Raw genomic sequence first — 14,692 nt, 5'->3', positions numbered from 1 at the left:
GGAAAGGAGTATGTCCTAGAAGAGGCGATGCCCGAAGCCACAGGCGACGGGGTCACTCAGGCAGCCCTCAATCGTTGGATTAATGCCAACAAGGATGTGAAATGTCTAATGCTCGCCACCATGAGTGCAGATCTGCAGAAAACGTTCATCAACTCAGATGCTTTCACAATCATCAGTGAGTTGAAGAACATGTTCCAAGATCTGGCTCGAGTCGAAAGATTCGAGACTCATAGGCAAATTCTTGAGACCAAGCTTAAGAAAGGCGAGCCCGTAAGTCCACATGTTCTCAAAATGATTGGACTCATTGAGAATATGAGTCGGCTGGATCAGCAATTTTCTCAGGAAATGGCTATAGACACCATCCTCCATTCTCTTCATAGCGGGTATGATCAGTTCAAACTGAACTACAGTATGAATAGTCTGGACAAAACGCTCACTGAGCTTCACGGTATGCTGAAGACCGCTGAAAAGACGCTCAAAAGTGATAAGCAGGATGTGCTTATGGTGCGTGGGGGCAAGTTCAAGAAATCTGGAAAGAAGAGGAATGCTAAGAAAGGTGGCAACAAGGCCAGCCCAACTAAGAAAACTGGCGCCAAATCTGTAAAGAGGAAGGTTAGTCAACCCACTTCTGAATCCGAATGCTTCTACTGCAAGAAGAAGGGGCATTGGAAGAGGGATTGCTTGAAGCTAAAGGAAGATCAGAAGAACGGAACATTCGTTCCATCTTCAGGTATTTTTGTTATTGACTGTATACTTGCTAATTCAACTTCTTGGGTATTAGATACAGGTTGTGGCTCACACTTATGTTCCAATCCATAGGGACTAAGAAGAAGTAGAAAGTTAAGCAAGGGTGAAGTCGACCTACGAATGGGAAATGGAGCACGGATTGCTGCATTAGCTGTAGGAACTTACTATTTGTCGTTGCCCTCCGGGCTAGTTTTGGAACTGGAAGAATGTTTCCATGTTCCAAGTCTTACTAAAAACATCATTTCAGTTTCTTGCTTAGATGCTAAGGGATTTTCCTTTTTAATAAAAGACAATAGTTGTTCGTTTTATTTTAAAGAGATGTTTCATGGATCTACTAGATTAGTCAATGGACTTTATTTATTAGATCACGACAAACAAGTTTATAACATAAATACCAAAAAGGCCAAAAAGGATGATTCAGATGTCACCTATCTGTGGCATTGTCGATTAGGCCATATAAACTTGAAACGCTTAGAAAGACTTCAAAAGGAAGGAATTCTAGAACCATTTGACTTAGAGGATTATGGTAAATGCGAATCATGTTTACTTGGCAAAATGACAAAGCAACCTTTCTCTAAAGTTGGAGAAAGAGCAAATAAACTATTGGGTTTAATCCATACAGATGTATGTGGACCAATGAGTACAAATGCTAGAGGTGGTTTCAGCTACTTTATCACTTTCACTGATGACTTCAGTAGATATGGTTATGTCTACCTAATGAAGCATAAGTCTGAATCCTTTGACAAATTCAAGGAATTTCAGAGTGAAGTAGAGAATCAATTAGGCAAGAAGATTAAGGCACTGCGGTCTGATACAGGCGGTGAATATCTGAGCTATGAATTTGATGACCATCTGAAAGAATGTGGAATTCTATCAGAATTGACTCCTCCTGGAACACTACAATGGAACGGTGTGTCGGAACGAAGGAACAGAACCTTGCTAGACATGGTCAGGTCAATGATGGGTCAGGCCAAACTTCCATTAGAATTTTGGGGACATGCACTAAATACAGCTGCACTCACTATAAATAGAGCTCCGTCTAAAGCTGTCGAAAAGACTCCATACGAATTATGGTTTGGAAAGCCTCCAAATGTGTCTTTTCTTAAGATTTGGGGATGTGAAGTATACGTCAAACGATTAATTTCAGACAAACTTCATCCAAAATCTGACAAATGTATCCTTGTGGGCTACCCAAGGAAACAAAGGGGTATTACTTCTACAATACATCTGAGAACAAGGTGTTTGTTGCTCGAGATGGTGTCTTTTTGGAGAAAGATCACATTTCCAAAATGACAAGTGGGAGAAAACTAGACCTCGAAGAAATTCGAGTCAAACAACAAACTCTAGAGAATGCTCAAGATGACATTCAGGATGAAACTCAGAGATCTTTAGAAGAATCTGGTGAGAATCATGGTCAATCTAGAAATGTTACCCCGCGTAGATCGCAAAGATATAGATCTCAACCGGAAAGGTACTTAGGTATTTTGACGAACGAGAGCTACGACGTTCTATTACTTGAAAGTGATGAACCTGCGACTTACAAACAAGCTATGACGAGCCCTAGCTCCAAGCAATGGCAAGAAGCCATGCAATCTGAATTAGACTCCATGTCTGAAAACCAAGTATGGGATTTGGTCGATTTGCCAGATGGCTACCAAGCCATTGGAAGCAAATGGGTTTTCAAACTGAAAAACGACAAGGATGAGAAACTTGAAGTTTTTAAAGCTAGATTGGTTGCAAAAGGTTACAGGCAAGTCCACGGTGTGGATTACGATGAAACCTTTTCACCTGTTTCAATGCTAAAGTCTATTCGGATAATGTTAGCAATCGCTGCATATTACGATTACGAAATATGGCAGATGGATGTCAAAACTGCTTTCTTAAACGGCATTTTAACAGAAACTGTGTTTATGACACAACCGGAAGGTTTTGAGGATCCAAAGAATGCTAAAAAGGTATGCAAGCTAAAGAAGTCAATCTACGGATTGAAGCAGGCATCCAGGAGCTGGAATATACATTTTGATGAAGCAGTCAGTGACTTTGGTTTCATCAAGAACGCAGACGAATCTTGTGTATACAAGAAGGTCAGTGGGAGCAAAATTGCTTTCCTAGTATTATATGTCGACGACATATTACTTATCGGAAATGACATTCCTATGTTGAACTCTGTCAAGATTTGGCTTGGGAAATGTTTTTCGATGAAAGATCTAGGAGAAGCACAGTACATATTGGGCATCAAGATTTACAGAGATAGATCTAAAAAGATGATTGGACTTAGTCAAAGCACTTATATCAATAAGGTGCTTGATAGGTTCAAGATGGCGGACTCCAAGCGAGGCTACCTACCCATGTCTCATGGAATAACTCTAAGCAAGACTCAGTGCCCAAAAACACTTGATGAGCGTAGACGAATGAATGGGATTCCATATGCATCATTGATTGGTTCAATAATGTATGCTATGATATGTACACGCCCGGATGTTGCGTACGCACTCAGTGCTACGAGCAGATACCAGTCAGACCCAGGAGAGGCGCATTGGACTGCTGCCAAGAATATTCTGAAGTACCTGAAAAGGCACAAAGATGACTTCCTGGTCTATGGTGGAGATGATGAATTAATTGTTAAAGGCTATACGGACGCAAGTTTCCAAACCGACAAAGATGATTTCAGATCACAGTCTGGGTTTGTCTTCTACCTCAACGGAGGTGCAGTAAGCTGGAAAAGTGCTAAGCAAAGCACCATTGCGGATTCTACAACTGAAGCGGAGTACATTGCTGCACATGAAGCAGCAAAGGAAGCTATATGGCTAAGGAAGTTCATAGGTGAACTTGGTGTAGTCCCCTCCATTAAAGGACCAATAGCCCTGTATTGTGATAATAACGGAGCTATTGCACAGGCAAAGGAACCTAGACACCACCAGAGAGTCAAGCATGTACTTCGTAGATTTCACCTTCTACGAGAGTTCGTTGAAAGAAAAGAAGTCGAGATAAAAAAGATTGGAACTGATGACAACATATCAGATCCATTGACTAAACCTCTGCCGCAGGCGAAGCACAACTCGCACACTGCAGCTATGGGAATCAAACATATTGGAGAATGGCTTTGATGACCCTGTTTAATGTTTTAAAGTTTTAGAGTTTAAATCTTTGTAAAACATTATTGGTTAATCATTCACAATAAATGAAAAGAATTCATTTTTCCATTTAAATTGTGGTTTATTAAATGATGAGTCCCTTCAATTTGGCGATATATTCAAGATAAACTGTCAGGACCAGTCCTGTGACTAAGAAATGTCTATCAAGTGAACTTGAATGTCAAAGGTTGAAAATGGTCCCTAGTCGGAGTTTTCTATAAAATTGGACGCATAGAAAACGTTAGACGATTAGAATGCAAGATGACTAGTAGTTCTGTTTCTTGAACTATGTGGACATGGCAATGTCATAATCATTTGCATACATACTTACTTTGGGAAGACTAGTATCGGACAAGACCTATGAAACTTTACTGTAAGAGATGAAAATCTGTCATAAGTAAATTTCATTAAAATTATTAGACACTAAATCCTCAATACCTGAGTGATTTGAGATTACTTGTTTGAGAACTGGTTGCTTTGACGTTGACCAACCGTCGCACCGTAAAAGGAGGCTATAAAGGCAACGCTCAGGTAATCACCTATCAAACGAAGTCTAATCTCAAGATCGCAAGATTGGGATTGTCCTCCCATAAATCGGGATGAGATGCTTAAAAGTTGTACAGGGCCACTCGGAGAGCTAGAAACTGTGAAATGCATGGCCGTGCTCGGATGAATCATAGGCTATGATTATCTGTTTATTTGATCAGTTGAACTCTGAAACCGAGAAACACCTCTGGACATAATAAGGATGACAACTCTTACCTTATGTTCAAGAGCAAGCATCGAGCGACAAAGGAATTAGGAAATGCACACTTGTCCCTAAGGACAAGTGGGAGAGTGAAGGAAATAATGCCCTTGGTCCAAGTATGCATTCTATGTTAAGTCTAATAAATGCGGTTCAGTATTAATTAACAAGTTAATAATTCAGTGAGATCAAGTGAGCTGAATGCCTAGCTAGAGGCCGCTTCAGTTCAAGTGGAATTAATGATATTAATCCACAGCTTACTCTTGACTGAACCCGTAGGGTCACACAAATAGTACGTAAACGGATCAAGTATTTAATGGCATTAAATACTCCATCTATGGATATTCGGAATCGACGGATCTTGGTTTCAGTGGGAGCTGAGATCGTCACAGGCAAGAAATGAATACTCCGGAAACGATGATGTTGCCGGAAACGGAAATATGGATAGTATCGGTAATATAAATATTATCCAAGTCGTAGATGTTCCCGGAAACGGAAACATGGTACGTATCAGAAAATATTATCGGAAATGGAAATATTGCCGGAATCGGAAATATTGCCGGAAACAGAAATATTGTCAGAATCGGAAATATTATCGGAATCGGAAAATAATTCCGGAAACGGAAGTATTAAATATTTGTTCGAAACGGAAATTGATTCCGGAATCGGAAATATTGAATATTGTTCGTATCGGAAATGAATTCCGGAAACGGGAAATTAATCGGAAGCGTATCTTACGAATTAGCAACGGACGAGGCCTGCCAGACGAAGGCCCAGCACAAAGCCGGGCCATCGCCCAGCAAGCCAGCGCGCCACAAACGCACAAGCCAAGGCTGCACCAGGCCCACCGCAAGGCAGGCCCAGCGCGCGCCAAGGCTACGGCAGCGTGTGGGCTTGCGGCAGTGGGCTGCGAGCTCGCGTGCTGCGCGCGCGCGCATGGCGCCCCTCGTGGGCTGCTGTGCGTGCGTGTGTGTTTGTGTGCTACTCGAATCCTAAAGCTACCGGGATTTGTCATATGATTAAATCTAATCCTAAAAGATTTAGTTTATTTAATTAGAGTCCTAGTAGGATTATAATTAAATAAATTAGTATCCTAATAGGATTCCAAATCCTTTTCCATAACTCTATAAATAGGTGCCTAGGATCACATATTTACATAGAGAATTAAAGTATTCAAAGTGAGTTTTGAGAGCAAAATTCAGTCATACAATTGCCTATAAAGTGCCTAAAATAATAGTACCTTAAGGGCGATTCTAGTTGGTCAATCTTAAGGCGGATCCGGACGTGCTGTGGACTATCTACGGAGGGAAGACATTTGGAGTCCTAAAGACTTGTTCTTGTTCGGTTCGGGCGCAGCTAGGGAAGGCACGCAACAAAGAGTATGCATCTAAACTATGCTAAATGATTATGTGTAAATAATATGTTTTCCTGGCTTTATGGTTTTTCCGCATGATTTATGAATTGTCATATGTATCATAACCTAACAGTGGTATCACGAGCCTCTTATTATTTTCATAATCTAAATTGCATGAACATGGTTAAATATTACAAATTTGCAAGAATTAAAAGGGGTGATTAATTTTCGTAATTGTTAATTAATTGCAAATTGCGTTTATTTAATTATACGTACGCAGTTTTTTCGGCAGTTTCTTCGTTACTCATCCAAATCGAGTGATTTTTGTGTCAATTCCGCATGTAAAAGGCATTCTAAAATTTTGACAAAAGTAGTATTTTTCGGTCGAACCCAGAATTCTCAAATTCGAAGCCTAACTATGACTTTTCGGAGGTTTTAGTTTTTCGAATGCAAAATTTCGTAACTTTAAGATGTTAAATTAAATATTTGCGATTCTTGTTGATAAATCTTGAATTTTTGATTGACCTACTGTATATGTTTAACAAGTTTGAATGCCTAGCCTTGTTAATTATACAATCTAATTTATAATTATGATTAATTTGTTGAAAATTAGAATAATCTAGAATTAATTTGATTTTCATAATTAGTTATAATTTAATTAGATACCTATGATTAAAAACCACCATAAAAATTGTAAATTTGTGTTAAATTTTAAATTTTTATGACCTAGACTTGAATCCATGTTAATCGGAAATCAATTGAATAATAAATTTTCGATTTTTCGCCCTAAAATTATGAAATTAATATTATTGATTAATTTGTCATTAATTTTGAATATAAATTTTAATTTTTATGCGACTCGCTCATATAACTTGCACGCACAAAGCAATGGACGCTACGTGTTACCCTTAAGGGGTGTTGTATAGTGCGGGCGTGTGACGACGAGCAAGGGAGCTCGTCGCCCAAGCGGCACGAATGCAATGAGCAAGGCCATGGTGCACGAGCACAAGGCAGCAGCCCTGCCTTGTGTCGTGGGCTGTGAGCAATGGACGAATGGGCAAGGGCGAAAGCAAGGCACAGCAGTCGCGTGTGGGCAGCAAGCGAGCTGCGCCATAGCGCGCACTGCCTCGCGCAAGCGTGCGGAGCCTCGCGCGCAGCGAGCGCAAGCTCGCGTGCCACGAGTGCAACGCCCAGCGTCGATGCCTCGCGCAGCGAGCGATGGCTCGCAGGATCGTGCACTGGCGAGCGCGCGCAGCGAGCAATGGCCCGCATTAAGCGAGCGCTGGCGAGCGCGTGCAGCGAGCGCTGGCGAGCAAGCGCAGCGAGCGATGGCTCGCGTGCATCAAATGTTGGCGCGCGCAGCGAGCACCAGCTCGCGTGATGCCTTGCGAAGGAGAGCAGCAGCAGCGATGCGACGCAGCGCATGGGCTGCGTGCACATGGCCAGCGATGGCTGTGTGCGTGTGGCCCATGGGCGTGCGTTGTGTGGGGTTGTTGCGTTACGATTAGATCGTTTTGAAATTTTAATTTGAAATTTTCAGTTTACGTAATTTTAATTAATTTTAAAATTAATAATTTAAATTATTTTCTTGGATTTTAATTTTGAATATTGTAATTATAATAAATTTTATTTATTCTAATTATTTTACTAAAATTAAAATCATGAATTAATTTAAATACGACTGAAATTAAATTAAACTTTTTGGATTCAATTATAAATTTATATGACTTTAAATTTTAATTAAATTTGTATGTTTCCGGTTAGACTAGAAATACATTTTTATGTTTAAAATTAGTAAAGCATATGAATTTATTGGTTTAAGTGGGAGCCCTTTTAGTCATAAACTCTTGATTAGGTCTACAAATCCTTAAGGTTAAAACAACTTGATTAGAATTAATAAGGACTGAATAATTGGTAGATTATTGATGCCCTTGATTAATTGCTGCAAATGTTTACGTGATGCATAATGTGTTTTACTAACCAGCTATGTGGGCCATTCATGATAATGAATGGGTGAATGGTATATATTGTATATGTACTGTTTTGCAGGTTATGAAGTGACTAGTATGGCCCAAATAGGATAGAAAATATGGTCTGCGTACCATTAATTTGAATGTAATTGGTCTAAAGTACCAAAGTTGTTTTTCAATTCAAATATGGTCTGCGTACCATCAAATAGTTGTAATTAGTTTTAATTATAGTTTATCCTATTTGAAGAAAAAGGTGCCTCCCACAGAGATTTTCAAGGCGGACTTTGAAGTAAAAGCTTCAAGATGAAGTCGGGCCATACTAGATCACATTTATCTTATGCATGCTTTAAGTTATTTATTGCTTTAAATATGTCTTAATTATGCATGAGATTATGGCTTGATTATGTTGCATGATTAAGGATTTTAGTTTACTTAAAATCTAACCAACATAGTAAGAGCCTTAAGTTCCAAACTTAAAAATTGAGTTATAAGGTGCCATGCCAAAATATACACTTACTTGGATATCCTTTACATCAATCTAGTAATAGTTTTCGCTCAGCGAGGTGTTACTTATTGGTCCTAAAGGGGCAAGGTACACAAATAATTGTGAGTACATGTTAGTTTTGGTGAAACTCAACGATATAAGTAAGGAGTCCTTTTATGTCGTGGCAAAATCGATAGGTTTACCTAATAAGTTCTTAGACGTACCTATCAACCAAGAATAGTTTCTAGACTATTAGCAAAAGGCTTTTGCTTACCTAGGATGTTTTAGGATTAAGTCGACAAACTGTGCTTAGTTCTTCAATGATTTTAGGATCTTGGAATCATTTTATTCACACCTGCCGGAACACATAACTTGAATAAAATGCTTAATAAACATTGAATTATGCATGTATGCTAGAATTTAAGTTTATTAAGAGAAACTGTGAATGGTTATTTATTTGTTTATTCTTTTCAATTGTAGTTTTAAATATGGCAAACAATAATTCATTCAACATTCGATCAATTCTCGAAAAGGAGAAGTTGAACGGGAAGAACTTCCTTGACTGGCAAAGGAACTTGCAAATAGTTCTTATGCAGGAAGGAAAGGAGTATGTCCTAGAAGAGGCGATGCCCGAAGCCACAGGAGACGGGGTCACTCAGGCAGCCCTCAATCGTTGGATTGATGCCAACAAGGATGTGAAATGTCTAATGCTCGCCACCATGAGTGCAGATCTGCAGAAAACGTTCATCAACTCAGATGCTTTCACAATCATCAGTGAGTTGAAGAACATGTTCCAAGATCTGGCTCGAGTCGAAAGATTCGAGACTCATAGGCAAATTCTTGAGACCAAGCTTAAGAAAGGCGAGCCCGTAAGTCCACATGTTCTCAAAATGATTGGACTCATTGAGAATATGAGTCGGTTGGATCAGCAATTTTCTCAGGAAATGGCTATAGACACCATCCTCCATTCTCTTCATAGCGGGTATGATCAGTTCAAACTGAACTACAGTATGAATAGTCTGGACAAAACGCTCACTGAGCTTCACGGTATGCTGAAGACCGCTGAAAAGACGCTCAAAAGTGATAAGCAGGATGTGCTTATGGTGCGTGGGGGCAAGTTCAAGAAATCTGGAAAGAAGAGGAATGCTAAGAAAGGTGGCAACAAGGCCAGCCCAACTAAGCAAACTGGCGCCAAATCTGTAAAGAGGAAGGTCAGTCAACCCACTTCTGAATCCGAATGCTTCTACTGCAAGAACAAGGGGCATTGGAAGAGGGATTTCTTGAAGCTAAAGGAAGATCAGAAGAACGGAACAGTCGTTCCATCTTCAGGTATTTTCGTTATAGACTGTATACTTGCTAATTCAACTTCTTGGGTATTAGATACAGGTTGTGGCTCACACTTGTGTTCCAATCCACAGGGACTAAGAAGAAGTAGAAAGTTAAGCAAGGGTGAAGTCGACCTACGAGTGGGAAATGGAGCACGGATTGCTGCATTAGCTGTAGGACCTTACTATTTGTCGTTGCCCTCCGGGCTAGTTTAGGAACTGGAAGAATGTTTCCATGTTCCAAGTCTTACTAAAAACATCATTTCAGTTTCTTGCTTAGATGCTAAGGGATTTTCCTTTTTAATAAAAGACAATAGTTGTTCGTTTTATTTTAAAGAGATGTTTTATGGATCTGCTAGATTAGTCAATGGAATTTATTTATTAGATCACGACAAACAAGTTTATAACATAAATACCAAAAAGGCCAAAAAGGATGATTCAGATGTCACCTATCTGTGGCATTGTCGATTAGGCCATATAAACTTGAAACGCTTAGAAAGACTTCAAAAGGAAGGAATTCTAGAACCATTTGATTTAGAGGATTATGGTAAATGCGAATCATGTTTACTTGGCAAAATGACAAAGCAACCTTTCTCTAAAGTTGGAGAAAGAGCAAATAAACTATTGGGTTTAATCCATACAGATGTATGTGGACCAATGAGTACAAATGCTAGAGGTGGTTTCAGCTACTTTATCACTTTCACTGATGACTTCAGTAGATATGGTTATGTCTACCTAATGAAGCATAAGTCTGAATCCTTTGACAAATTCAAGGAATTTCAGAGTGAAGTAGAGAATCTATTAGGCAAGAAGATTAAGGCACTGCGGTCTGATAGAGGCGGTGATCGAATATCTGAGCTATGAATTTGATGACCATCTGAAAGAATATGGATCGGAATTCTATCAGAATTGACTCCTCCTGGAACACCACAATGGAACGGTGTGTCGGAACGGAGGAACAGAACCTTGCTAGACATGGTCAGGTCAATGATGGGTCAGGCCAAACTTCCATTAGAATTTCGGGGACATGCACTAAATACAGCTGGACTCACTATAAATAGAGCTCCGTCTAAAGCTGTCGAAAAGACTCCATACGAATTATGGTTTGGAAAGCCTCCAAATGTGTCTTTTCTTAAGATTTGGGGATGTGAAGTATACGTCAAACGATTAATTTCAGACAAACTTCATCCAAAATCTGACAAATGTATCCTTGTGGGCTACCCAAAGGAAACAAAGGGGTATTACTTCTACAATACATCTGAGAACAAGGTGTTTGTTGCTCGAGATGGTGTCTTTTTGGAGAAAGATCACATTTCCAAAATGACAAGTGGGAGAAAAGTAGACCTCGAAGAAATTCGAGTCGAACAACAAACTCTAGAGAATGCTCAAGATGACATTCAGGATGAAACTCAGAGATCTTTAGAAGAATCTGGTGAGAATCATGGTCAACCTAGAAATGTTACCCCGCGTAGATCGCAAAGATATAGATCTCAACCGGAAAGGTACTTAGGTATTTTGACGAACGAGAGCTATGACGTTCTATTACTTGAAAGTGATGAACCTGCGACTTACAAACAAGCTATGACGAGCCCTAGCTCCAAGCAATGGCAAGAAGCCATGCAATCTGAATTAGACTCCATGTCTGAAAACCAAGTATGGGATTTGGTCGATTTGCCAGATGGCTACCAAGCCATTGGAAGCAAATGGGTTTTCAAACTGAAAAAGGACAAGGATGGGAAACTTGAAGTTTTCAAAGCTAGATTGGTTGCAAAAGGTTACAGGCAAGTCCACGGTGTGGATTACGATGAAACCTTTTCACCTGTTGCAATGCTAAAGTCTATTCGGATAATGTTAGCAATCGCTGCATATTACGATTACGAAATATGGCAGATGGATGTCAAAACTGCTTTCTTAAACGGCGTTTTAACAGAAACTGTGTTTATGATACAACCTGAAGGTTTTGAGGATCCAAAGAATGCTAAAAAGGTATGCAAGCTAAAGAAGTCAATCTACGGATTGAAGCAGGCATCCAGGAGCTGGAATATACGTTTTGATGAAGCAGTCAGTGACTTTGGTTTCATCAAGAACGCAGACGAATCTTGTGTATACAAGAAGGTCAGTGGGAGCAAAATTGCTTTCCTAGTATTATATGTCGACGACATATTACTTATCGGAAATGACATTCCTATGTTGAACTCTGTCAAGATTTGGCTTGGGAAATGTTTTTCGATGAAAGATCTAGGAGAAGCACAGTACATATTGGGCATCAAGATTTACAGAGATAGATCTAAAAAGATGATTGGACTTAGTCAAAGCACTTATATCAATAAGGTGCTTGATAGGTTCAAGATGGCGGACTCCAAGCGAGGCTACCTACCCATGTCTCATGGAATAACTCTAAGCAAGACTCAGTGCCCAAAAACACTTGATGAGCGTAGACGAATGAATGGGATTCCATATGCATCATTGATTGGTTCAATAATGTATGCTATGATATGTACACGCCCGGATGTTGCGTACGCACTCAGTGCTACGAGCAGATACCAGTCAGACCCAGGAGAGGCGCATTGGACTGCTGCCAAGAATATTCTGAAGTACCTGAAAAGGCACAAAGATGACTTCCTGGTCTATGGTGGAGATGATGAATTAATTGTTAAAGGCTATACGGACGCAAGTTTCCAAACCGACAAAGATGATTTCAGATCACAGTCTGGGTTTGTCTTCTGCCTCAACGGAGGTGCAGTAAGCTGGAAAAGTGCTAAGCAAAGCACCATTGCGGATTCTACAACTGAAGCGGAGTACATTGTTGCACATGAAGCAGCAAAGGAAGCTATATGGCTAAGGAAGTTCATAGGTGAACTTGGTGTAGTCCCCTCCATTAAAGGACCAATAGCCCTGTATTGTGATAATAACGGAGCTATTGCACAGGCAAAGGAACCTAGACACCACCAGAGAGTCAAGCATGTACTTCGTAGATTTCACCTTCTACGAGAGTTCGTTGAAAGAAAAGAAGTCGAGATAAAAAAGATTGGAACTGATGACAACATATCAGATCCATTGACTAAACCTCTGCCGCAGGCGAAGCGCAACTCGCACACTGCAGCTATGGGAATCAAACATATTGGAGAATGGCTTTGATGACCCTGTTTAATGTTTTAAAGTTTTAGAGTTCAAATCTTTGTAAAACATTATTGGTTAATCATTCACAATAAATGAAAAGAATTCATTTTTCCATTTAATTTGTGGTTTATTAAATGATGAGTCCCTTCAATTTGGCGATATATTCAAGATAAACTGTCAGGACCAGTCCTGTGACTAAGAAATGTCTATCAAGTGAACTTGAATGTCAAAGGTTGAAAATGGTCCCTAGTCGGAGTTTTCTATAAAATTGGACGCATAGAAAACGTTAGACGATTAGAATGCAAGATGACTAGTAGTTCTGTTTCTTGAACTATGCGGACATGGCAATGTCATAATCATTTGCATAGATACTTACTTTGGGAAGACTAGTATCGGACAAGACCTATGAAACTTTACTGTAAGAGATGAAAATCTGTCATAAGTAAATTTCATTAAAATTACTAGACACTAAATCCTCAATACCTGAGTGATTTGAGATTACTTGTTTGAGAACTGGTTGCTTTGACGTTGACCAACCGTCGCACCGTAAAAGGAGGCTATAAAGGCAACGCTCAGGTAATCACCTATCAAACGAAGTCTAATCTCAAGATCGCAAGATTGGGATTGTCCTCCCATAAATCGGGATGAGATGCTTAAAAGTTGTACAAGGCCACTCGGAGAGCTAGAAACTGTGAAATGCATGGCCGTGCTCGGATGAATCATAGGCTATGATTATCTGTTTATTTGATCAGTTGAACTCTGAAACCGAGAAACACCTCTGGACATAATAAGGATGACAACTCTTACCTTATGTTCAAGAGCAAGCATCGAGCGACAAAGGAATTAGGAAATGCACACTTGTCCCTAAGGACAAGTGGGAGACTGAAGGAAATAATGCCCTTGGTCCAAGTATGCATTCTATGTTAAGTCTAATAAATGCGGTTCAGTATTAATTAACAAGTTAATAATTCAGTGAGATCAAGTGAGCTGAATGCCTAGCTAGAGGCCGCTTCAGTTCAAGTGGAATTAATGATATTAATCCACAGCTTACTCTTGACTGAACCCGTAGGGTCACACAAATAGTACGTAAACGGATCAAGTATTTAATGGCATTAAATACTCCATCTATGGATATTCGGAATCGACGGATCTTGGTTTCAGTGGGAACTGAGATCGTTACAGGCAAGAAATGAATACTCCGGAAACGATGATATTGCCGGAAACGGAAATATGGATCGTATCGGAAATATAAATATTATCCAAGTCGTAGATGTTGCCGGAAACGGAAACATGGTACGTATCGGAAAATATTATCGGAAATGGAAATATTGCCGGAATCGGAAATATTGCCGGAAACGGAAATATTGTCAGAATCGGAAATATTATCGGAATCGGAAAATAATTCCGGAAACGGAAGTATTAAATATTTGTTCGAAACGGAAATTGATTCCGGAATCGGAAATATTGAATATTGTTCGTATCGGAAATGAATTCCGGAAACGGGAAATTAATCGGAAGCGTATCGTACGAATTAGTATCGGACGAGGCCTGCCAGACGAAGGCCCAGCACGAAGCCGGGCCATCGCCCAGCAAGCCAGCGCGCCACAAACGCACAAGCCAAGGCTGCGCCAGGCCCACCGCAAGGCAGGCCCAGCGCGCGCCAAGGCTACGGCAGCGTGTGGGCTTGCGGTAGTGGGCTGCGAGCTCGCGGGCTGCTGTGCGTGCGTGTGTGTTTGTGTGCTACTCGAATCCTAAAGCTACCGGGATTTGTCATATGATTAAATCTAATCCTAAAAGATTTAGTTTATTTAAT

Source organism: Spinacia oleracea, chromosome 6 (genome assembly GCF_020520425.1).
Source record: "Spinacia oleracea cultivar Varoflay chromosome 6, BTI_SOV_V1, whole genome shotgun sequence".
NCBI lineage: Eukaryota > Viridiplantae > Streptophyta > Magnoliopsida > Caryophyllales > Amaranthaceae > Spinacia > Spinacia oleracea.
This window is presented reverse-complemented; position numbering follows the sequence as displayed.